The sequence below is a fragment of the Plecotus auritus genome (genome assembly GCF_963455305.1).
Source record: "Plecotus auritus genome assembly, chromosome: 8".
Taxonomy (NCBI): Eukaryota; Metazoa; Chordata; class Mammalia; order Chiroptera; family Vespertilionidae; genus Plecotus; species Plecotus auritus.
The window spans coordinates 18,325,761-18,348,749 of NC_137782.1; positions in this window are offsets into that span (position 1 = coordinate 18,325,761).

A 22,989-nucleotide genomic window follows, 5' to 3' on the forward strand; every position below is an offset into this window, starting at 1 on the left:
CTCTGGAGATACTTTTAGACTAACTTTCAAACATGAGCCACTTTCTCCTAGAGAGCGAACAGCCATACCTACTGTGTTCCTTCAACTTCCTTCTGACACATTAGCTCAAATTCTGAGACTGCCTTTCTCCATAGACCTTTTAGTTATCTTGATAATACTCCAAGTAGCTGCCTCTTACTAAAAAAAAAAGAAGGAAGGAAGGAGGAAGTCAGAGAGGGAAGAGGAAGGAAGAAAGAAGAAATGCAGAAAAGAGAAAAGGAACAGAGACCCCACCACCACCCTCCCACACACAAATCTAGTTATAATGTAAAGGTAGCTCCATGATTTTCAGATGAGAAAGGCTACAAAATGTGCAAATGCCAAGTGTCATTATAATCACAGAGTTCATCTTGCTAAAGAAGCTCATAATTTCTCACATATTTACAACAGTTCTCTCTACCCCCATGGAGATGAGTTATAATCAGATGCAACCACGAGCCATTGTCTCTGAGCCAAACTCAAAGGCACTCTCCATTAACAAAAATACCAACATTATTCATGTGTCTTTATTTTGCGTAGTGATTATATCTGGGGAGTGAGACACCAGACTGAAACATCGCAGGACTCTGTAAGGTTGGGCTGCTGCTACATATTAATCTAACAGCATGTTGCTTCGCTGATTGGCAAGTGTGGAGAAAGGAATGATAACAGTTTATAACTGAAAATCTCTTTCTATCCCTCTTGGCTATTTACCCTTTCTCTATATTTCTTCCCGTCTAGTCTTCTCTTCCTAAAACTTTCTTCCCTACCTCATCCTCCCTCTCCTCTCAGTACCTTCTTCCCTTCTTATCTCCTCTTTCTTCTCTCTTCACTCCTTATTTCTTTACGTGAGTGCCATGACCCTCATTGGAAATGCCAGGGGACTGTTCTTTAAATGACAACTGAATTGCCAGTGTGAGTTTCTGGTGCTCCGGTTTATTTTCAGTCGGGGTTGTTTTTGGTAGGATTTCAAACTGTATTTACAAAAAGGAAGAAAATGAGCCCATTAATATCCTTTGCTTTCTCATCCAGCATGCTCTATTTCTTCAAATTTCTTTTTTTTTTTTTTTTCATTCTCCAGGAGAGACTTTGAAAATAGACTTTGGTAGCAATAAAATTAACTTGATAAAATTATGTCAACTGGAATCCCAAGATGTGCAAAGTTCAATTACCATCCTTTTTTTGTTGTTGTTGTTTTTGTTTTTTTTGTTTGTTATGTGACAACTCAGGCATCTCTTGTAGAAGACCAGAAAAGACCTGAGGGAAGCTTTGTTTGGACAGCCCTCTGAGAAGCTGACTTCTACCCCAGCTAGTCCTTGCCTGCATGTTTTTGTAGCTCCACATTTTGTTCTCCCTCTTATCAGTAGATCCCTCTCACGTATTCAAAGGCTTTATTCCTGTACTAACAATTTTCTCCTTGCTTTTAGATTATTTCCATCTATCTCAAGACATATTACAGTTTAAAAGAAAACAAAAAGCAGTAACAACAATGACAAAACAAGCCTCATTTCAGTTCACATCCCACTCTAGCTACTGTCCCATTTCTCTTCTCCTTTCAAAGCAAAACTTCTCAAAACATTGTCTCTAGTGCTGCCTTTATATCCTTTATGCATCTACTTTTATGCTACTCTGAGAAAAGTCATCTCCAACATGCCCCAAACTGTTCTTGACTGGGTGGCCAATGGCCACCAGGTTGCCCAATCCAAAGATCAATTCCTATGTCTTTGTTTATCTGTAGAAATGTGGCCTAAGGTGGACAACTGGAGACAGAAGACATAAGGAACAGAAACTTTTCCTTGGAAAAAAGGCTTGATTCAACAATAATGTGTCAGCACTGGAGGCATGAGGTAAGGTGATGACCTAAGTCCTCCCCGTGGACCCAGCCCCCATCAACTTGGGAGCTGAGACCAGAGCTTTAGGACCATAAAACTGGAAGAATCAGAAGCTAAAAATAACCATCTGTATAAAATTACCTTGGGGTATAAGGAAAGCAACTGTGGAACAGTGGCTTTAAAAACATTCTCATAATAATAGTGATGGAATCAAGGATGGTGGTTGAACATGGTCACAGAAATGCCAGTGGAATTGGGTTGGGGGATATTGGTTATCTGTCTAGAACAATTTTCTGATTATTTTATGTTTTTCAATATGACCTTTTTAAAAAAATATATATATTTTTATTGATTTCAGAGAGGAAGGGAGAGGGAGAGAGAGATAGAAACATCAATGATGATGGAGGATCATTGACCAGCTGCCTCCTGCATGCCCTCTACTGGGGATCAAGCCTGCAACCTGGGCATGTGCCCTTGATCAGAATTGAACCTGGGACCCTACAGTCTGCAGTCCAATGCTCTACCCACTAAGCCAAACCAGCTAAGGCATGACCTATCTTCTTATCCTAAGTTGATTTAATCACATAAAAAACTCATTTCTTATAAAATCAGGTATTGGCATGTGGAGAAAGCTGTGTTCAGTGCTGCTGGGGTATGAGATGTATTTACCCTATAGGAATGGCCCTGGGCTTCCAAACTTAGGAGTCCCGTCTCTGCGTCTCTGCTCTTTGCTTCTCCATCACTGTCATCAGGCTATCATTTCAAGTCCTCAGATTCCTACTGCTTTCTAATCTGCTGTGAGCTGAGAAAACAAAAACAAGTGTGCTGAAATTGTCTCTAAAATAAGGCCAAGGAGGGTCTGAGTGAAGACCATGAGAATGACAAAAGAATTCTGAATATGTAAGACCTCTAACTTTCCCAGTCTGCCTAGTGAGGAGCAAACTCCCTTACTCAGTTATGTCATGTGTAGTTTCATGGCTGGGTTTTCCTGTCCCACTCGGGATTATATAACTGACTAGAGATCCGGTATTTAGATTCCATCTCAGCTATTAATTTCCCCTGAGTCCTACAACCCAGATTAATCTCCCATCCTTGCAGGTACTATTGCTTTAAATGTCTACAATGTATTGGCACTTAGTGTAGACCTCCTTATATCTTTATCTTTCTCTAAATTTATGCTGTCTCCACAAGTAATTTATGGGCTCCTTGAGGTAAAAGACTAGTTTTATTTTGTTTTACTTTATTTGTTTTAGGTATTTATATTTACCTTGTTCCAAAAAGGAATGACTAGCAAATTGCTCATTATTCTGCAAGATAAATGCACAAAGAAGTTAAAAATTAGGAAGGCATAAAATTATGGTAGAGAATACGATAAATTCAAGAATGAGATTAATGTGTTTGCTATAAAGTTATCGAGAATGCTTTAGATTGGTTGTTGTGTGTCTTATCTTCCTAAGAGCCAACTTAAAGATGGATTCATGATCAGGTACTTAATTTGCAGAAAATGTAACCCAGACAAATAACCAAATTAAACAAAAAGTCTAGTTGCTCAGAGAAAGCCTCATTTTCAGGAAAACTGTCCCCAAGGCTCTTCATAAACTTGAGGCTGTGTCAAGTAGTGAACACAGTTTTTAATTTAATGTGTAGTATATACATGTTAAAAATCAGCAAAATAATTTCATCTGGCTCTTTCATGTAATGTCCCTCCACTCAGGCTGAGGCACACAATCAAGGATTAGCTTTTCTACACTGTTACACTCACATTGATTCAGACCACTGAGATAAACAATATTCAAAGGAAAAAAAAACAAGCTGCCTTGTGCCCCGGGAAGAAGCCAACACAAATTGAACACACACATACACACACCCTGTGAATGTTCATTTTAGATTAGTTTGTGCTTTTATTTGGCTCTGAGAGTAAATGGGACATTTCTAATGAGTGCTCATCATTTTGGCAGCCAGACTATGCACAGATGATATGAGCCACTAACCACCAGGGACAATGTTTGCCCAGATGTGACTCTATCTTATGCTACAAAGCATTGTAAATGTCAACCCCCTGGTTGGTATGCAATTCCCCATTTGCCATACACAAAGCCTGCTGGAGAACAAAAGGGGCCAGATATGGATGTGTAAATCATTATAATGGGACCAACAGATCAACAACATCACCCCTCAGAAATAGGATGGCCTGAGGTCAGGCTTCTCAGATCACAAGCCCCTTTTCAAAATGTCCCTTTTTGTTTGTTCTGTTTTTCAAGAGGCACCATGGGTTTTTTGTAATTAAAGTTGTATTGATTTTGTATTTTTTAAAAAAGGATTATAAAAAGAATAGCATGAACCAGAACAAAGGCAGATAATGGATGGTAAACATGAGGAAAGAGAGTCCAGAAATGCATTCATAATAATTCTCACATACCTGTTCCCCAAAGTTGATTCAGATACCACTTTCATTCAAATACCATCCTATGTACCAGCAATTTTCAGTACTCATCCTGGCCAGTGACTTACATTACTATAGCAATTATGATGATAGGATTTCCATCTGAGAAATCTTTTATTCATTTTAAGTAAAATGTTTGTTCTAGGGTCACAAATATAGTGGTAGAGGCCTGGGGCATGATAATAAAAGGGCTATTTTAAAAATATATATTTCAGAGAGGAAAGGAGAGGGATAGAGAGATAGAAACATCAATGATGAGAGAGAATCACTGATTGACTGCCTCTTGCACACCCCTCTCCCCCACTGGGGATCGAACCTGAAATCCAAACCCGGGCATGTGCCCTGACCATGCAATTGAACTGTGACCTTCTGGCTCAGAGGTCAATGCTCAACCACTGAGCCATGCCAGCTGGACTAAAAGCACTCTTTAGAAGTTCAGGAAATTCCTTTATTCCAGAGCCACAGCCACCCACAGACTGGCCAGGATGACATAGACTCAAGTCTATGGCAGATTAAGGTAATAATTAATTTTGCCATAATAGCAACACAGGTCATTGGAGAACTAAAGGGAAGAAACTGATCACTGCTGCCGCTCTGTTCTCGGTGTCTAGCACAGCTCTTCAGAGCAGTTTTGGATATTAATTATAAGGTGTAATACCATTTCCTAAGTGTCATACCTGTGGGTAGAAGGTCATCAGAAGAGGAGTACCAGAAATGTCCCCAAGTCCAACCCACTGAAATGTCTCCCTAGTTACAGCTGCAGTTCTCATAGAGTCTGCTCAGTCTGCTACTACACTGTGTGATGTCTGTCAAGTTCTTCCTGCCACTCTCAGTCTAGCTCACTCAAGTCATGTTGTATGTCTGAGGAACATTGAAGGGGGCCTCACTCCTACCGTGACTAACACGGTTAACCATGACAATGAACACCACATCTGGGACAGAAGGGCTACCTTTTGCCAATTCCAAAGTCACTGAATTGTATAGCTCCTCATCTGGGCTATTTTCCAAGAGAATGAGGAGATAGTCCCTCTCTGTCCCACTTCATTGACATTTCTGATCTTGACCTCCACAGGGTTGCTGTTTCCTCATGTGACATCAATAACATTATTGGCTATACTCAGGCAATGGGTCACAGAGCTGAACCAAGTTCAGAGGTCAAACTGCTGCCCTTTCCATTTTCCTTTTATTCCTGCACTCCCTCCCCCACTCCTCAGGGGCTCATGCACAACTTTTCCTCCCCATTTGAGTGAAAACCTAAAGCCTTTTGCAAATCAATTCAGATAAATGAATTGTTGTTATTCGAATCTCAGTTTGTGTAGGAGATTGAAACTAAAGAGAAAATGAGATGTTAGATTAGCAATGGTTTCCATATAGCTATTCCTTGTGTACCAGCTAGCATGCATAATGGGGATGTGACTAAGACAATCAGATGGCTATTTGGAATAGCTAAACGAGAGTGATTGATGTGATACTTGTGAAAATTACAAGGGAAAACTTGAACACTTGGAGTCAGAAATCCTGTGATCTAGTTACATCTCTGCTACTAACTAGTTGTGGGACCCTGGGAAACACAATTTAATGTTCTGTGCACAAGTTTCCTCTTTCTATTAAATGTACGAAAATACAATCTCTAAGTCACTTCCAGCTTTCTGCTTCTAGGAGATTGAATTTCTATGCTAATTCTTTGATATCAAGCAGGGATCAGTTTTCTAGATGTATCTTTGAAAATTTGCCTGGTCCTCAGGGAAAGGTCCATAAGCAATCACTAAACCAAAATTTAAGGGGAATCAGCTTCAAGCAAGTTCTTATGTAAAATGCCATAGAAAATCCAAAAGCTTTTAGATATGGTCTTCTCTGGAGTGATTTTAAAAGATAAAAGGACCATGAATGTATATGGAATATAAAGTCAAGCTGTGACTCCTGGAGTTTAACTAGTGGAGTACAGTCATCTGTGCTTGAGTGTAATATGGCAGGAGAAGTTCTGGGATTTGAACTGGGACATGATAGGATTCTGGGAAGCGGTAAGATCGTGAGCAAATGCATTTGTGGGAAGTATGAAGATAACCAGTTGGTGGTACGTTAACTGGAGTGATTTTTTCAGAAGACAAAAGTGCACTTGATTTGTGGCAGTCATGGAATTCCAAGGAAAGAAATTTGGAGTTCATCCCATCCCACCTTACAAGCAACTAGGGGTTTCTGCTCTTACCATGGAGAGTGAACAACTGTATTCTCGAGATAAAGATTTCCCTGCAAAGACAGAATGTTGATTGCTTATTAACCTTTAAAATCTGAGGTGAAGCTGAGAAAATCTGACTTAAACAACCTAAAAGAATGACATAACCAGTCTCTTAAAAACATCTATGAATGTCTGTAGTTTGAAAAGCTCATGGGGGGTCTTTTCTCAGGCAGGGAGAGCTGAAGAAACAAACATGAATACAAACACTACATTTGGTTTGTGCCTTGAAGCCACTGGCATTAATTAAGATTCTATGGCTTCCAAACAATTATGACATAATTAAAGTAAGATTCTTTCTACAGTAAAACAATAAGAAATGACTTTTAGAAACCATGGGAACCATTAAAACAGAACATCAGTATCAAAATGAGCAATATTTACTAGTATTAGCACTATTAAAATGCCTTTTGAAGACAAACTTGGGCAATTATTACTCAGAAAAACTCACATTTGGAGATAGAAAGCAGTGATAATTAAATCCCACACTCCATACATCTCTCTTTTTTTGTGTTTGACAGAACAGAGTCTTTAAGAGAATCTATTTTAATGGCATTGAATTAGCAAGAAATTCAAACAGAGAAAGGGCATTTAGCAGGAGGTTGGTGTTCAAGGCTACCCAACTTTCATTATTATTGTTGTTATTATTATTCCTATTCTTTTGAGGTGCTAAAGCTCCATTTTGGGGATTGGTACATGAACAAATAAGTTCAGCCTCTGGCTCATAAACTTTCTCTAATGGGTGTAGCACACCCTTAATTAAAATGGACAATGTGCAGGAAGCTGGATGATTATGCAGGTCTACTAGATGGAGCACTTGAGACTTAGATCATTGGTTTGAATCAAAAGACGAGCCAGTGTCCAACTGGTCAGAAGCATTTTGCAAGATAAAGTGAGGGCTTTTAGTGAATGGTGAGGGTTTGAATGGTGGACAAGCAAAAACATAGCTCTGATTAAAGGAGGTCTTAAAAGAGGCCTAAAATGGCTTATTTTCTTTCTAGTACATGTCAGTTTGAGCACATTCACAGGAAGTGTGTATGTTACAATGGGGGGTGGTAATTATAGTGAGAACTAGAAGACAGACAGTGAGAAGTCAACTGCTTCCACTCAGTTGGATCGTAGGATTAAATCATGGTGGCCTTTAAGAGAGATTTATGCAGCCCAACACACCATTTTTTAAAGACCATGGGGCTGTTTCTGAAAGACAAAATGAATTAATTTCCTCCAGAAATATTAATGTCCTAAAACATATAAGATATGATCAGGAAGGATAAGAAGGAAACAATGTCACTTCTTTAAAAATCTAGATGGAAGAGATGAGATGTAGTAATATATAAACTACCCTCAATGCCCAGTTATAAAGTCTGTCTCGCTGTCAAAATTTTTCTAATTAAAAAAAAAATTTTAGTCTTAATTAACTAATCCAAACCATTGTGTGTGCAATGACAATTTCCATTATATTACATAACATGGAAAGGAAAGCATAATTTCTAAAACCATTTTCTAAAGTTTTTAAGAAAAATAAATTCTCAAAGTTATCTTAGATCCCCAAAATTATACCTATGGTAGACTTTAGGTAATTGTTTTCTGCACTTTAAAATATTATTAATTGCTGTCAAAATGATGACTAGATTCTAGAGCAGTCTTAGGTTTCAACAGGAAAAAATCCAAACAATGAGGTGTTGTGTCTCACCCTCAGTGCTCAGTAGGGATGACTGGGAAGGTAGCAGTGCACAGTAGGTGGGGTGGAGGGTTGAGAGTACCCTTATTGAAAAGTTGGGCTGTGGATTTGGTATTACTATTATGTATTAGAAACACACACACACACACACACACACACACACACACACCATTGATATCATGAATTTCCATTCCTTTTGTTTTTTTTAATCCTCATCTGAGGGTATTTTTTACATTGCTTTTTAGAAAGAGTGAAAAGGAAAGATGGATGGGGCAGAGAGGGAAGGTAGGCGTCACATCGATTGGTGATTCCTGAATGAACCCTGACCAGGGCCAGGGATCAAACCTGCAACCAAGGTACATGCCCTTGACTAGGACTCAAACCTCTGACCCTTCTATGCACAGGCTGATGTTCTAATAATTGAGCAACACCAGCCAGAGCATGAGTTTCCATTCTTAGCATGCCATCTTCATGCATGCTTTTTTTCTTGGGTTATGTCAAAGATAAACAAAGCTGGACACTAGTTAAAGTGGTAAGGGAAGATTTTAATCAATCTTATACTACTGCAGTAGGGAGAAGAGGCCAGTGTGAACTCTGTTCAACTTCTTCTAGTACAGAGGTGAGTGGGTGGTTTTAAGAGAGGGAATAGAGAGGGCGGAGCCAGGTTCAGCAGAGTCAGGGCGGTGAAACGTTACACAAAGTACGAAGGAGAGGTTGGTCCATGTAAAACCCATCTGTGTTCGCTAAAGTGGCCCTTATCAAAGTTAGGCTCTTTCTTGCCCACAGAGGCTGGGAGATGGACCCTGATATAGGAGGAACAAACAGGACATTCTTTTCACAGCCTTGAGTTTCTCAGGCAGGCACTTTAAAGGGACCAGGGGTCATCCTAGGGATGCAGCCTTGAGCTGTTAGAAACTATGTTAGTGTGTGTTCAAGTCTTTTTTTTTTTTTTTGGTTTTTTAAATTTTTGTTTAATATATTTGAATATTATTTAAAGCTTAAAAATAAGCTTTTCATCCAGGAATTACACTTCTAAGAACTTTATCTTAAGAAAATAAACATGGATGCATATTAACAGAATATGTTCAACAGAAAATTATTAGCAATAGAGAAAAACAGTTAACAACCCTAATGTCCAACAATAGGAGACTGGTTCAAAATATGTATGTTACATGTATACAATGGAATAATAAAAATATAATATTTATTATTTATAATAACGAAATATATATTCATAATATATAGATACTTTATAACATTCATGTTCTAAACATATTTGATGACATGGATTATGTCATTATTTTATTGTTTGAAGTATTACAAATAGTAGTACATATGTCTCCTTTTTTTTCCCCATTGACCTCCCCCCGGCCTCCCCTACCCCCCAGTACATGCCTTTACCTGCCCACCCCCCAGTGTCTTGTATCCATTGGTTATGCTTATATACATGTGTACAAGTCCTTTGGTTGACCTCTTACAGCCTCCCCCCCAACCTCCCCTGCCTTCCCGCTTTGGTTTGACAGTCTGTTCAATGCTTCTTTGCCTCTGAATCTATTTTTCCCCATTTCTTTCCTTTTTAAAAATCTTGCCTCTGCAGACTAGAAATAAACATACCATAACAAAAAATGTTTGAGTCCCAATTTCAATGTCCAACAGTTCTGAGTCCCTGTTTCAATGTCAAACAGTTCCTTATGTGTACATGTTAGCAATGATATCTGGATGGTGGGCACATGGTGGCAATGCAGGTCCAACCCTCTCTGGTTTGGTCCTAGGCAACCTGCTGCGAAGCACACTTGTCAAGACTTAGGCCCAGTTGAGAAGAGGGCAAAGAGTGTGGCTCTTTTTCACCTTAAGTTCCTAGGAGACAGAGGCATATCCATGGGGCTGTTAGTGTATGGTGCTTAGGCTGGTCCTCTGAATACCTGTAGGAACCCAGGCTTTTATTTGCTTAGGATGTACCAAATCTGAACCTATATAAACAGGACCATTTCTTAAACAAAAGTTATTACTGCTGCTGGAGGTGAAATGACAAAAGCCTATTCCTTGATCTGAAATTATGCATAGCTTATTTTGGGGAAAAAGATATCTACCTAAAAGAGATGGAGAACAATGAAGATGGGCTAAAGGCCCTTGCCCATTTACTTGGAACCTTGCCTCCATCTAGTCTTACCACATGTCATACCTATTGTCTTACTGTATTTGCTTTTAGCCTTGTCTTTTCCATATCCGGACATTCCTTATTTCCTACTCTCTGCTGGTCCATTGCATCCCCCTTGGAATTCCCATCTTGAAGCTTCTAGAGCACTCGGAATCTGTAGTTCACAACTAAGCATTTAGTCACACACTTGCCTCGATTCCCTTTCAGTTATTTGTGTCTGTCAGCCTTGTCTCTGTGGTGAGGTCGAAGCCTCATTTATAATAGAGTATCTTTCATACTTCCCTTATGATATTGCACAGTGTTGGGCGCACAATATTTACAACTGATAGAGTGTCACTGCCTAAATACTTTTTCAGAATAATTGCAAAGAAAGTGTATCAATTAGATTATAATAAGGCTATGCTGAAATAACAACCTCCCAAATCACAAAGGTTTATCCTATATTCGCCCAAGGCTTCAGCAAATCCTGCTGCCCAGGCAGCTGTCATCCAGGTTGCAGCTCAGCTCTGCACCATCTCCATGGTCACTGAGGCAGGGGAGAGAAGTATGAGGAGAGTCGCACACAAACAAAATATATATTTCTGACACTTCTGCTTATATTTCATTGGTCCAGTGCAGTCATGGAGATACCAAGACCCAGGGGTTAGGGAGGGGCTAATCCCTTGAATAATCAGAAAGAGAAGAATCCAAAATACTTATAACTAGTGTCAGACTCCAAACAGCAGAAAAAGCATAGTATTCTATAAAGAGCACTAAAAGCCTGTAAAGCTGATGAAAAAAATGTCAGAGAAAGAATTCAGAGGCAAAAATACCTATTATCTGATTTCAGTAAGCACAGTTGAGGAATAATATTTTTTTAGTTATGAATAGTTCATTTCTATTTCAGAAAGCAAAATCAAATGGAGTATTACATTGAGGGTGAATCAAAAATGGGAGGAAGGCATTTCAAGGATACAAATAAGAAAAACTAATAAACATGTTAACAAATGAAATAACTGTGACATTTTATAGAAGCAAGGTGATTGCAAATTAAATTCATGAAATAAAAAATAAAGCTTTCTGCGGAAAAGCAAAGTTAAGAAATGGCTAATTAGATGGTAACATGGACTTGGGATGAGCAGCATCTGACAAGGAAAGATAAGCAAACACCTTGAATTATTGAGTGTATACAAATCAGCATGTCTCCACTCATTCCTGTCAAGGTTACCACGAGCCAGACAAAGAGATGAATGACACACACCTTCATTATTTAGGCCAATTCTCCACTCTGGCTGGAGGTGATTGGGTTGCCTAGATAAACCATTTAATGTTTATCCCCAAGCAATGGGTCAGATAGCAATTTATCTAATTTGGTCTCTAAAGAAACTTTAAAAAAAAAAAAGGAGAGCGAAAGAGAGACTATGAAATTGCCAGCTCCTTTATCCAAACATCTGAATTCTGAGTCAGATCGAACCTTCACCATTAGTTTGATTGAACTGTGGCTCACCCTTTGTCTATTTTAAATGTTAAAGACATTTCCATATATGTAAATTTGGTCTGACAGAATATTTAAACCTGGGTAGGAGTGCCTTTTGTAGAGCAGTGAACACCATTGTGTTACATTATTTTGACACAATTTAGTGTTCCTGGAATAACAGCTTAGCTAAAGATGATTAAAAAACAGAAGTGAGCATCCCCAGGAAGCAAACTTGAAAAAGTGATTAGTCTAAACATATAGAATATTTCTATGGCCAATGATGTAACTTATAGGTCACCAAATTGTGAAATAAAAATTAATGAGAAAAAATAATGAGAATTCAGGATATTTCAAAACAAATAGATTTCTGCACCATTTAGTCTAATCATCCAGTTGTTGCCTCCTTCCTCCCTTCCCCTTTTTAACAACATTTGTTGGCTTCCGCTTTGCAAAAATTAAGTTTGCCTAATAAGTTTTGATTATCTTGATAAAATTATGCCCTTTGGAATTGTTATCTCCCTCTGCTTACAGCCATAACAATTTGTTGTGTTTGGATATTAATAATCACTTCCTTTGAATTTAAGGGTGTTTAGCGAATGGCTCTTTCTCAAATGAATGGAAAAACTTGGTGGGTAAGAACCACATTTTCTTCATGTTTGAGCCCTACCTGACACAGTAGCTAACACTATGCCTCCTACATCATCCACATGCCATAAAAGCTTACTGTAGGCCCTAACCGGTTTGGCTGGGTGAATAGAGCGTCGGCCTGTGGACTGAAAGGTCCCAGGTTCAATTCCGGTCAAGGGCATGTACCTTGGTTGCAGGCACATCCCCAGTGGGGAGTGTGCAGGAGACAGCTGATTGATGTTCCTCTCTCATCAATGTTTCTATCTCTCTATCCTTTTCCTTGATTCTCAATAAAAATATATTAAACAATAAACGGGGTACTAGCTTTATTAAGATGATATGTTTAGTAGTCATATGGAAAGAAGGAAGCAGGGAAAGCTTGTTCCATACAGTTCATGTGCTACTTCATACCACATGGAAAATAACTAGTTTAAAATAACTAGTTTTGCCAGGAATTCAGAGTCTAAATTTGTGTAAACATACACATATGCACTCAAGAAATTTCTCTACGGCCAAGAAGAGTAGTGAAGGAAAACTTTTAGAAAGAGTCTAAGTCAGCCCAGCTAGTGTAGCTCAGTGGTTGAGTGTTGACCAATGAACCAGGAGATCACAGTTCAATTCCTGGTCAGGGTACATGCCCAGGTTGGTGGCTTGATCCACAGTAGGCAGCCAATTAAGGATTCTCTCTCATCTTTGATGTCTCTCTCTCTCTTTCTCTTTCTCTCTCTCTCTCCCTTCCTCTCTTAAATCAATAAAAACATATTAAAAAAAAAGAATCTAAGTCACAAGCCCTATATTAATTCTATCTCTTTTTAAAAATAAATATTTTTATTGATTTTAGAGAGAAAGGGAGAGGGATAGAGAGATAGAAACATCAATGATGACAGAGAATCATTGATCGGCTGCCTCCTGCACGCCCCCCACTGGGGATCGAGCCTGCCACCCAGGCCACCCAGGCATGTGCCCTTGGCCGGAATGCAATTCTATCTCTCTTTTTCCATGATGTGGCTTAGTAAAGATTTAATCTTGCATGGCCCATCTTCCACTTCTGTAAAAATAAACATTTCACACCTTTTCTATGACAACATTTTTTTAAAATGTGCTTTTTTGTTTGGTTTATAAACAACAGAAATGTATTTCTCACAGTTCTGGAGGCAGGAAACCCACGATCCAGGTGCCAACAAGGTCAGGGTCTGGTAAAGACCCTCTTCCTGTTTGCAGACCTCTGACTGTTCCTTGCAGACTCACATGAGGGACAGCAAAGAGCTAACACTGCATTTTGAGGCAGTATTACCACAGTTTAGAGCATACATTGCAGAATGATTAGAATAATAAACATTGTTCTTCAGTCCCAGATTTTCTAAAAATGAGCATTTGTTTATATCACAATTTCTTTTTAGAATTAGACAAATGCTTGTACTTACACTAAAATATATTTATAAACTAGGTCTGCCTTTCAGGTAGAATAGATACATGATGGATTTTTTTTTCAGATAACTGAAAGAAAATTGTATTTGAAGTAAAATTAAGTCTCCCTCTTACAAACTTTTGTCACATTCTGTATCACTGGCACTGTTTTTAAGACCTTTCTCTGCACATCCATCCTTCCCGCCTTGATTGTAGGTGCTTTAGGGTGGAGACTGTGGATTTCCTATTGCACTCAATGAAATGCCATCTCTATAGCAGTACTAGCTCAATCCTTGCTGAGCTAATTAATCAAACATGAACCTTGGCCTTGACTGATCAAATCCTTCATCTCATTTGGTTTTCCTTCAAACACAAACCAGCAGCATGAAGGGAGCTGAAAGCATTGCTCTGAGGGGAAGAATGCTGAGAGCAAAGACAAATAATAATAATAATAATAAATATTACCATCCCTCCAGCTTTTTCTTCTCAAAGTCATCTTTGACCCCTTTTTCTTCCTCAACTGTTATGAATCTTGGCTTAGAGAATAAAAGTTATATGGAATTGTTACTGTGTCTAGGGGCTTGGACATATTATTTTCTCCTTCCTTTTTGTACACTCTAGTAGAATGGTGAAACTGGTTTCTCACTGAATTGCACTTTGGTTTTGCATTTGTTTTCCTGTAGGCAGGCTTGCCCATGTGTTTACAGGTGCCTCTCACAGCATCCCACGGGGTCTGTGGCAATTGGTTTTAGTCCCACTTGACTTCTGAGGCTCATTTACTCTGTGGTCTGTACTTTAGCAGGACCAGCTGCCATTGGCTTCATTTGGTGACCTGGTAGCTCAGACAGGAGATCGCTGGGATCTTGTGGAGGAACCCCAGTGTGTGCTTGAGGTGGAGTGAACGTGTTCCTGTAACCCGCCGACCATGTGTTCAGTAAGGCAAGACCAGCAGTCTCCAAGTTTCCTTACTTTCTTACCTCAGCTCCAAAGCTGCAGGGATGAAGGCAATAAAAGGCCACAAGGGAGTGAAGGAATGTCCTTTCCCCTTCAGCCTATTCTTTTTTTTTTTTTTAAAGTATATTTTATTGATTTTTTACAGAGAGGAAAGGAGAGTAATAGAGAGTTAGAAACATCGATGAGAGAGAAACATCGATTCAGCTGCCTCTTGCACACTCCCTACTGGGGATGTGCCCGCAACCAAGGTACATGCCCTTGACTGGAATCGAACCTGGGACCCTTGAGTCCGCAGGCCGACGCTCTATCCACTGAGCCAAACCGGTTAGGGCCAGCCTATTCTTTTAGTGGGTTTCCCTCACCTTTCTAACGTTGCAAGCGTCTCTGTAGCTTAGGTTAGACAAACTATGCCTCCATCCCGCTCCATGACTAATTCTCATCCTTCAGCTATGCCTTGGGGGATTGTTTTTTCTTAATCTGAAAACTCCATGAAATAAAGCATACTCTATCTTGTGTAACTTTTAATAAAACAGATTCTGTATGCAAATTTTTTTAAAAATAACTGGAAGAAAAATATGGAAACAAAACAAAACAGCACTTACTTTTTTTTTTTTCCCCCAATTAGGTCCAACAGTTACTCCCCACCAGAGCACATTTCTGGCACCAGCCAGCCTGTGTTTGTTTTTAATACAACTGTGCCTTGTCATATAATATAAGAGCTTTTTATTTTCGATGATATTAACTGTCTGCAGGGAGAAAGAGGCAGAAGACCTCTCCAGGACCTGAGAGTCTTATAAATAAATGAGTTTTTTAACCTCTGCTGTAATACAGATATCTTTCAATATAATATTAAGGCCCTTTGTGACAGGATCTGTCATTTTAAATACAAAAACCACTATGCCCATGGAATAAAAATACTTACTTGGCAGATGAAAAATATTTATGTTCCACTTCTACTTCCTGTGACTGATAATACAGAATTCTTTGTTGTTCTACCCTGCCATAATCACAGGGAATAAATGTGAAAGTAAGGCATGGCAAAACCATAATTAGGTGGACACCAGCCGATGGGTGGTAAATCTCAATGCCAGAAGCTTTTGGTGTGCCCCACCTCCTTAGTCCTCAGTCATCTCCATCGATGAATATCAAATAACTGAATACTTCTGGAAATACTAAGGAGTTACAGAAAGTTCCAGATAAACATGATAATCACAATGAAGATCGGTAGGCTTATGACTTAGCTCACTTCTTAGTCTTTCAGAACATTTCTAGTTAGGAGCAGAATTCTTCCTACAAAACACAGAAGACTCTTGACAAAGGTCATAAACTTCAACCAACCTTAGCCTTTGCTGGGGTATGGGATTGTCAATATTGGGTGATTTGGCCACTGTTAATAACTAGACATTTTTTGGATAGCTATTATGTTCAAAGCCCTGTGCAAGATATTATCATGGATATAAAAATATATCTCTGCTTTGAAGAAGCTCATACCAATAGAATTTAGATAAAATTTAATACCCTCAGAAATTTAAATACATTTCAAAATTTTATAGCATTTCAAAATAGAATATTATTTGTCACATAATACTAAATAGATTAAAATAGAATGTGTGTTGTGAGATTGGAGGCAAGTAAAATGGTTATATCCTTTAATTGATTTGTGAAGATCTAATAATAAAAGAACAGAATAAAAGAGAATAGTTAAATTATAAGAACTGATGAATATATATATGAGGCAACCATAGGAAAGGAAAGCTACTCACTTACCAGATGACAAAAATAGTTATATCTGATACTATGTTTTTCACTAAAAATAAAGCATATATAAATTCAATATATTTTAAATTAGTATTATCCATGATTTCCACAATGAGTAAATAGGACTGATTTAAACACTGTTGATTTAATTATGACAGGGAAAACAGAGACCAGGACCCCAAACCAGAAGCAGGTAAGTCAACTGCTGCTGTATTTCAGCTATTCAGATTTCTGCATTCATGTGCTCAACAGTCCTCTGCTTACTACTTACTACAGAGTCTCCTGCAAAGTTCCTGGATGATTTCAATTTCTACATTGAATATCAAGCAAAATCAAAAGCAGAAGGCACATAGCACAGCTTGGATATGATTCTCACTCCTGCCCTTTCTCCATGCTGATCAGCTTCCCACAAGGTAGGAGTCCTATAAGGATGTAAAATCCCTGTTATCTAGAACCTACAGTGCATATATTCTGGGCACACATTCACAGTCAGGGTCATGCTATGTGAGTTCTAATCCTGACACCACCACCTACCTAAGTGATGGCCTGGGGAAAATTATTTTACACCTCTGGCTTTCAATTTTCTTACCAGTTAAATGGGACTATTTCAATGCACACCTTCCAGGGGCATGCAAGGATGTAAAAGATGTGATACATGTACAGCAATAAAAACAGTGCTTTGTATACTGTAGGCCTAACTAATTTTACACTGTTACTATTTGATTGTAGTTCATGAAAACCCTTATTGCAGCAAGAAGAGAATGGGACTGGAGTCAAGAAGCTTAGTATCTTTAAGTCTCAATGTCCTCATTCATGACCAAAAAAGGGACAATATTTATTTCCCTGATCTATTAGTCAGGGTAGACTAGGCAAAACAAACAAACAAAAATAAAGGGCTAAGCCTTAAACCTCAGGGTTTAATACAATACAAGTTAATTTCTTGCTCCTAGAAGAGTTCTGGGAGGCTTTCCTTGCTATGATTCATGGACAAAGATCCCTCCATTCCATGATTCTGCCTTTTTTCCTGATTTCCAAATCCTCTTAGTACTGTCTGTAGATGAGAACAAGGAAACATAGATAGATTTCTTATATGTGTTTGTACAGATTGTGAACAAAGAAAACCTAGAATACAAGGGTCCAGCTATTTCTCCATATGGCTGAGGGACAAATTCAGCCTATCTACATATTAGCCACTATGGCTCTGGGTTCTTAGGACCACAGAAAAACAGGAAAGGAAAGAGATAAACTCTGAAAAGCTGTATGTTAGCTTTTTTCTCTAGAGTTGGAAGGAACCATAAACCAACCACCTGCTACAGCCACCATGACAGATAGGCATTAAGTATGTCTTCTCATTTTGCAACTTCTTATAGTACTAGAAGGTTCTTTCCCATGGATATCATGATAGTGGCTCATATCTACAGCACACCCTCTATTGGCCAAGTGTTGCTCTAGGTATTTTACAAAGATCAGCCCACTGAATGTTCAGGACAACAATCTCAGGCGATACTATTGCATTCATAGTTTTTGCACAGAAAGTAGAGCCTGGAGAGATGTGATAATGTGTCCACATCTACAGACAACTTAGAGGTCAAGCTGGGAATTAGGCAGCTCAGAACTGGAACCCATGCTTTTAATTCCTCCACAGCATACTGACTCAAGGCAATATCAGCTACTTATCTTAGTTACACTCTTAGGACATAGAGAGACAAAGGCCTTTCTCTATTGTTGCTCCCTTAGATTATTTAAAAAACTAGTGGCCTGGTGCACGAAATTCATGCACATTAAAAGGGGATTAATTAGAGGAAATAATTTAATATTGCTATTTGCCCTTTCTCTATAATAGAAGTGTCAGAGATGGAAGAAAATTAGTAAAATGTATATGAAAACCTTCCTCCTGTCAGAGTCTGGGGCACACCACGGGACCCAGAGTCAAGTCCCCGCCCACCCACATGCACCTCAAAATCGCGTGAGATCCAGACCCGGCCACCACCCCCCCCACCCATTGGGCTAGATCCAGACCCGACCAGTCCCACCCTTGTCAAGCCCCATCTGGCAGGGGACATAGCCTCAGGTCCTCTGGCCTGGTGCCAGGATGGGGGCGTGGCCTGAGGTCCCCCAGCCCAGACCAGGGTGAGGGGCGTGCCTTGAGGTCCCCCATCAAGCCCCGCCAGGTGTGGGACATGGTGTGAGATCCCCTGTCAAGCCCTGCTGGGTGGGGGGCATGGCCTGAGGTCCCTCATCAAGCCCTGCCAGGCAGGGGGTGGGGCACAGCCTCAGGTCCCCTGTCAATCCCCACCAGCAGGGGGGTATAGCCTCAGGTATCCCATCAAGCCCCACTGGGTGCGGGGCGTGGCCTGAGTTCCCCAACCCAGCACTGGGGGTGCACCTTGAGGTCCCCCATCAAGCCCTGCTGGGTGGGGAGCGCGGACAGAGATCTCCTGTCAAGCCCCGCCAGGCAGGAGGGCACAGCCTCAGGTCCCCTGGCCCAGTGCTGGTGTGGGGAGTGTGGCCTGAGGTCCCCCGGCCTGGCGCTGGGATGGGAGGGCATGGCCTGTGGTCCTCTGGCCTGGCACTGGGGCGGGGGAGCAGCCTGAGGTCCCCTAGCCCAGCACCAGGATGGAAAGCACACCTTGAGGTCCCCCATCAAGCCCCGCCAGGCAGGGGGTGTGGCCTCAGGTCCCCCAGACCAGACCAGGGGGGGCGGTGTGCCTTGAGGTCCCCCATCAAGCACCGCTGGGTGTGGGACACAGCCTGAGGTCCCCTGTCAAGCCCCACAGGGGTTGGGGAGGGTGTAGCCTTAGTCCCTGCTGATTGCTCGTTAAGGCTCCTCATGGGAACTTGGCCTCAGATGTGGGTGCAGCCATCTTTGTGACAGAGTGATGGTTAATTAGCATATTCCCTCTTTATTAGATAGGATACATATTAAGTACTAGTGAATAGAGTCGCATAGAGTCTTTTAAGTGACAGTACTGTTGAAGCCCTATACCAGCCTTTCTTCTCCCAGTCTTCTCTCCTCCAGGTCAATTTCCCAAGTCTTTCAACCATGTTTCAAATAAGATCATGATCAGGTTTTTGCCATACTATTCCCCCCTAGTTGTCAATACCTCTTAAAAGATTGCACCAAAAATTGAAAAAGAAAAAAAAATTTTTTTTTTCCTCTAAAAGTGGTTTGACTCAATTCTCATGAATTGGAACTCCTGTCTCCATAGATCTGCTCATTAAATCTCTCTCTCTTCATCTTCAGAGTGCATTCCTTTCCAGAAACTGTGACATTGAATCCATGGCTTCTTTATAGTCTGATAAATTTCTGGAAGCAATGTTCTTCATCCTCTTCCCTTCTAGCCCTGTCTCAACCACTCTTGTTTCAAAGACTTTGCTGAAGAAACACATCAGATTTTAAAATTTAATTCTGGAAATAAGGCCTTCCATGCCAAACTATATTTTATACCTCATGCTTATATAAGTGCCTAAATGATTCTTTTATTGCAATGACCTTTCCAAGCTTTTAATTTATTAAAACAGGTTTAAATAACCTTTTTAAATTATTGTAGTCAAGTATAATATTAAGTCCAAGCTTATTCTCCGTAGCTAAAATTGGAAAGATGTTTTAAACCTGTTAAATTTGGCCTTAAAAATAACTTTCCATCATTCTGGGCCTCAGACTGAACTGGCATTTTAAATCAAGTGTCCTGAATGTCATCACAGAGAGAGACTAGAACATCTGGTTCTGCGACACCCTGGCTTACTCTTTTGTCACCCAGATGGAAGGAAAAAAGAGGGTTTTGAAATGTACTAACCTGTTATAAATGTTCACCTATTACACAATCCCTGGAAGATAAAGCTAATTGGTGCTTTGTGGAAAGCCATACAATCATTTTCTACCCTTTATCTGGTTGATTTCATTGGATTAGAGCTTCAAAGTTGACTTACAGCAGGGGAAAACTTAATTCCTCCATTTATACAAGAAACAACAGAAACAAAACAAAACAAAACAAAACAAAACAAAAACAGAAAATACCAGGAAGTCTGGAGCCCTGGCAGAATAAACAGAATGAGTTTTGCTGGCTGCCCCTACCCTGTTATCTTTTTAAACCCCACCCTCATTTCATCAGCTTGTTTGGCATCATCACACCCAGATCTATGCTGTATCTTAATGATGCAACTCCCCCCTGCATTATCTCCTCTTATAAGAATGGAGAGTGATATCTCATGAAAGGCATTCTCGAGCACCCACATGCATCATTGCCCCCTAGTTGTCAGTGCCCCTTAAAGTGTTGTGTCAGGACCTCTGAGAGAGAAATAAAAATACCCTGGAAGTATTTAATTCAACTCAAATAGCATGTGTTTACTGTTTACATGGGTCTGTTCATTGAATCTCTGTTATTTAAGCAAAAACTTACATTCCATCTTAAGCAGCTGCCTGACATTGAATTTTTTGCTTATATTGTTAATTGAAAAGTTTCTGGAAATGTTGCTCTGCACCCTTTTACCCTCTGCTCCATACTGCTACTAGAAGGATTAGGTATTCAGCCCAATAAACAGGCTTCACTTGTTTTTTTATGTCCACTACACACCGCTCAGGCCTGGGTACCAGTGAGGCCCTGAATGTAAGCTTTCTGTTCCAGCATCTTGGGAACTTCACCTCCGCAAATTAGAACGATTGGCAATTCTGCCAATTATGTTTTCCATTTTAATCCAATGTATCCCTAGCCCTCCAGCTTTTTGGAGTGATATGGTTGAATTTTTTTTGAATCCTGCATTTCAATGGATCAAAGCTGTCTTTGGCATAGGCAACATCAGCGATGACTTCCCGGACCACTGCTCCTCACCGAGTACTGGAATGCGACACGCACTGTCATTTGTTTTATAGACATTATCTCAAGTGACTGGCAGACAGTTCCCCTTCTACCACTCTCTCACCCACCAGAACAAAAGTGCATGCAGCCAGCCACCGTGTTTGCACATCACTCCTAGTTTCCATAACGCAAGGTCCCATTTCCATTTGCGGTAATGAGAAAAGCTCACAACAACAGTTCTCGCCACTTCCCTCCTTATTGTTCTTGTTTGGAAATGGGCTATAAAACTTTACCACCTCATCATTATAGATCACTTTAAAAATAAAATAAAATAAAATACAACCTAATTTCCATTTTGTTCCGACTGGTGTTCTTGACTGACAGTTGTCACAGCTCAGCGGCTGCTCTGTTCAGTGTACTTTAATTTTGAGCTTTCAAGTATTTCGGAAGCCCATTCAGAAGTAAATTCTCAGAGAAAATTGAGCTCTGTCATGGATGGATTAGTACTATAATAGTTGGTCACATATCTTGCATGAAACCTTTCAGAAGCAAGGCAAATGAGAAGGAAATGAAATTCATTTCATACTTCTTCAAGCACGCTAAGAGACTTTCTCTCCAAGTAATCTGTGAAGTAGCACTGGTTTATTGGAGGTTCGCATAACTACCATTACATTATACCTTGTCACAATCTCATGTATTGGGTGACTGCTTTTTCTGAACGGATGGTACCTGCAAAGTGCTCTCTGAAGGCACTGAACAGCGAGTGTCATTTCTTTGATCAAAATGTATAGGTCTACGGAATAGCATAAATAAAAGTACTTGAGCTAAATTGGAACATTATAGGTCAGAGGTGAGTAAAATTTGAAACGCAGATCTATAGAGAAGCCATCATATTTGCTCTTTGATATATTGATAAGCCAAAAGATGAAAAGGGAGAGTGAATGGTGAAGGAGAGAGAGAGAAGAGAAAGAGAGATGGTATTTGGTTATTTTGTCAATTGCAATAATGTTAGCATTTCATTGAAAATTATGTGTGTGTGTGTGTGTGTGTGTGTGTGTATGTTGCATATCATTTTAGGATGTGATCAATACTTAATTAGAAAATATGTATTTCTAAAATAATGGTAGCAAGAGAGAATAAAAACCTGCATGTGAATTTTACTTTAATTATCTTTTTTTTTCCAGCAATGTCATTTCTTTAAGAGCAACAGAATTATAGAAAAAGTGTAAAAGGCCAATTGCTAGTTTTTTTATGTCTTTGTTTTTAATAAACAATCACAAAGTAAAAAAAAAAAAGAAAAGAAAAGAAAAGGATGTGATTTATTTTTCCCATGCCAGAATTGATTATTTCTTCAGGTTTCATCAACTTGCTGCCTCACTGTGGGCAAAACTAAAAACTAAAACTAAACTAAAAAGTTTGACTTGGCAGTTGAGGGACACAACTCAAGGGATAGAAAGCAGGGACCAGAGGTGTGATTTTATTTTCAATCCTGTCCAGCCTGGCCTTAGAGAGGAGCTGCAGTGACAAAAGCTGGAATGAAACAGGGTTGGTTTGGCCACAAATTTAAGGTTTTGGATGTGTCTTTCCAGTAGCTGTGGAGGCAACATCTATGTTGGGTGGTGTGGG